The following is a 3,993-nucleotide window of genomic DNA, read 5'->3' on the forward strand; positions in this document are numbered from 1 at the left end:
TCTATCTCGTGGGGAAATACGGAAAGTGCGCTGAGAGGTACCATGGCCACGATTACATTTTTTTTTAAAACGTTAGACATCTCTTAGGTTCTGATGCACAATGAAGCCTTTCTAGCACGCTGGTGGGCTAGTGAAGTTCAAGAAAGTCATTTTGCATTTTTTAATTGGCTCATTTCCTTAAAATGGTAAGGTTAACCCCGTTCGGGGCGATAACGTGATTTCGAGGGAGAGCTACGAAGAGCTACGGAAAAAAAAAAAACGCTTAAAGCTGGTTTCGGTCTCCATATGATCACACTCGTGACTAAGGCCATTTTCGGCACATTGCACAGCAGCGGTGACGGATAAAACATTTTGCAGGTTGCAGAGTCTCGCATTCTTTTCTTGCTATGCGTTTAGGTTAATATTTACAGTGGTCGCCTCTTTCTACCGGGAAAAATGAAGCGCGTCGATTGGCTAGTTTCCTGAAATGGTTTTTCAGGTTGCATTGCGAGTCGCAAGGAACATTATACACAGGAAATATTTTTCTCGCAAGGTTACGAAAAGTAGAAGCCAGTTCTACTTTATTTTGCATCTCACAACGCAACAAAAAATTGCATTGCAAGTTCCAGTTCCAGTAGTTGTGTAACATGGCCTTTAGGGGATAATAATCAACAAGTAGATACCAAACCATAACTACAAACCTCACTGGAATATTCCTGTTATTAATAATCGTCTACTTCACACCCTAGAAAAAAAAGGCAAAACAAACAACAATATCAATAGTGCTCACTAATTTCAAAACTATCTACAAATATTTTAACATAGGTCAGAGAATCAAACAAAGAAATTACACCTTAAGCTTACGGTTTATCCTAATCTTTTCGGGTCTAAGCAGAGCGTGCTATTCCGTGTTTTGACAAGGAGTCCGTTCCCGTTCACACTTTTCATACCTTTTTCGCCGAATGGTAAAATCGCGAACTTTCTTTTTTCGGGGACGGATAATTCAAGCTCTTCGAGTCATGCAGTATTGTCTAATAATGTTGGCGTCAGTATTGCCTAATGTTGGCGTCATTATTGCCTAATAATGTTGCCGTCAGTATTGCCTAATAATGTTGCCGTCAGTATTGCCTAATAATGTTGCCGTCAGTATTACCTAATAATGTTGCCGTCAGTATTGCCTAATAATGTTGCCGTGAATATTGCCTAATAATGTTGCCGTCAGTATTACCTAATAATGTTGCCGTCAGTATTGCCTAATAATGTTGCCGTGAATATTGCCTAATAATGTTGCCGTCAGTATTGCCTAATAATGTTGCCGTCAGTATTGCCTAATAATGTTGCCGTCAGTATTGCCTAATAACCTAATAATGTTGCCGTCAGTATTGCCTAATAATGTTGCCGTCAGTATTGTCTAATAATGTTGCCGTCAGTATTGTGTAATAGTTTTGGCGTCAGAATTGTCTAATAATGTTGGCGTCAGTATTGTCTAATAATGTTGGCGTCAGTATTGTCTAATAATGTTGGCGTCAGTATTGCCTAATGTTGGCGTCATTATTGCCTAATAATGTTGCCGTCAGTATTGTCTTATAATGTTGCCATCGGTATTGCCTAATAATGTTGCCGTCTGTATTGTCTAATAATGTTGCCGTCAGTATTGCCTAATAATGTTGCCGTCTGTATTGCCTAATAATGTTGCCGTCTGTATTGCCTAATAATGTTGCCGTCTGTATTGCCTATTCTTTTTAAATTAAATGATGCTGATTTGCCAGTACAAAAACATTTCAAAATGTCTCGTGACAGTGTTAATTTTCAAAGAAAGTTAGAGTGCTAACGCATTCGCAGATTTTTGTGAATTCGTGCTCTGCATTTATCTAACCCTTGCACTCAAGAACCCATGTGTCGTAACCCGCGGTGGTTCATGGGTAGCGTATAAACGGCTGAATCTTGGATATGGAAACTATGTGAATGTTGTGAAGCGTTAGGAGGAATCTTGAAGGCGATGAGCCACTTTGGATTGTAGGGCTAATATAGAGATTCAGACATTGCCTAAAAGCGGAGCTCAACAGACCAAATCTTTGCTTATTTTCGCTTTATAATTTAAACAAATATTAAATATTATTATTTCTATTTTTGACGACGTCAACCATTTCACAGATCACGCGACCAAGTTGTTACCCCCATCGATTACGTCATCGATCACGTCACCAATCACGTGACCACAGTTTTGCACTTCCCTTGACACAAACATGACACCTGCCAAGTTTGGTTGTCATACGATGCTTTTAAGGGACGGACGGACGGACATCGCGTCGCGAAAATTCGAGTCGATGGGTTACCAATATTTGTTAGCATATTTGTTTTATATACCACTTTTTTTACTTTTTCTTTGGTATGGGGCTTCGCTTCCCTTCGTGGAAGCTCCGCTAACATTGCTTTAGCGGCCAGCAATGATAAACAAGCAATAACTTGGGCTTATCGCGTCATTGACCAAGCGACTACAAGACTGTATTTTGCTGTACTGTTTGCAGCTTATTCCATGTTTTATCGACACTATTTCTTCGCATAAAAGAGAATAAGACCCACATCTGATCACACTGAGACGAAAAGTTTGTATTGTAAAGCATACATGAACACCTTTAAAAGTTTTGACTAAAGAAAGGGCATAGAGTGTTGTAAACATGGCGATCGTAGAAGAGGGGTTTTAATCGACGGTTTTATCATTGCTCGCCTTTGAGGCAATTTTTGTATAATTATCATTAAAGAGCCACCGCTTTAACGAATTCTACCTTTATGTCGCATTCCGTTTTTGTCAATACCCACGCAAAAAAAATACTTTTTGGAGCGAATTTATACACCAATATTAGTCGAAAAATACAGAGGTTTGTATAAGGAACGATCGGCTTCCGGTGAATTTTGGTCCACTCGACCCATTCTTCCGCGGTCATCCTTAAACTCGGAGCTTGGAAGACATCCGGGTACAGTAAATCTCTTTTGAAGGTTGATTTAGCACTCCATAAAACAACTCTTGGACAAAGTAGAAACGTATGTGAGGAATGCTTCCACTGTGGTGATTAAAAACGCTTTTGTTCCATCTCACCGTTATTGGCTAAAAATATTTCTTAAGATGTTTTTCCTGTGAAAGATGTAAAAGAAATATGCTTTCAGCAACGTTTTTCCGCAATATTTGAATGTAAGCATTTCACAAAAATACAAAACATATTTGAAATCGTACGTGAGGATGTGTTGTTGTCGTCGTTGTGGTCCACTCGACCCATTCTTCCGCGGTCATCCTTAAACTCGGAGCTTGGAAGACATCCGGGTACAGTAAATCTCTTTTGAAGGTTGATTTAGCACTCCATAAAACAACTCTTGGACAAAGTAGAAACGTATGTGAGGAATGCTTCCACTGTGGTGATTAAAAACGCTTTTGTTCCATCTCACCGTTATTGGCTAAAAATATTTCTTAAGATGTTTTTCCTGTAAAAGATGTAAAAGAAATATGCTTTCAGCAACGTTTTTCCGCAATATTTGAATGTAAGCATTTCACAAAAATACAAAACATATTTGAAATCGTACGTGAGGATGTGTTGTTGTCGAAGTCCTATTGTCCTTGCTTTGGTTATTAGTCGTCCGCGTCAAAATCTCTTGTATCCGTACATGCCGTAAACATTGCCACTTATTTCGAGTCTCAAATTCAATGTCTTTGTACTTATGCCAATATGTTGGACGGTGATCCAACACATGCCGATGTGTTGACGGATGCTTGGGCGCGCTTCGAATAATCAAAAAAATATTATTTGGCTGGCAAAAGGCACAGTAATGCTTATTCGAATAATTAGGGACCTTAAGCAAGGACAGCGACTGCTAGGACAAGATCGAAAACAATGTGTTTGCTTTGGTTATTAGTCGTCCGCGTCAAAATCTCTTGTATCCGTACATGCCGTAAACATTGCCACTTATTTCGAGTCTCAAATTCAATGTCTTTGTACTTATGCCAATATGTTGGACGGTGAT

General features: G+C 39.2%; 1 long non-coding RNA gene across 1 annotated transcript; it reads right to left on the reverse strand.

The window, feature by feature from the left end:
• Positions 1–2,368: 2,368 nt before the first annotated feature.
• Positions 2,369–3,664, reverse strand: LOC125568090. Its single transcript, XR_007312077.1, has 3 exons — positions 3,556–3,664; positions 3,212–3,456; positions 2,369–3,112 (listed from the first exon to the last, which is right to left on the reverse strand). It is a non-coding gene; the product is annotated as an uncharacterized LOC125568090 (long non-coding RNA).
• Positions 3,665–3,993: the final 329 nt, after the last annotated feature.

This window comes from Nematostella vectensis, chromosome 6 (genome assembly GCF_932526225.1).
Source record: "Nematostella vectensis chromosome 6, jaNemVect1.1, whole genome shotgun sequence".
Lineage (NCBI taxonomy): Eukaryota > Metazoa > Cnidaria > Anthozoa > Actiniaria > Edwardsiidae > Nematostella > Nematostella vectensis.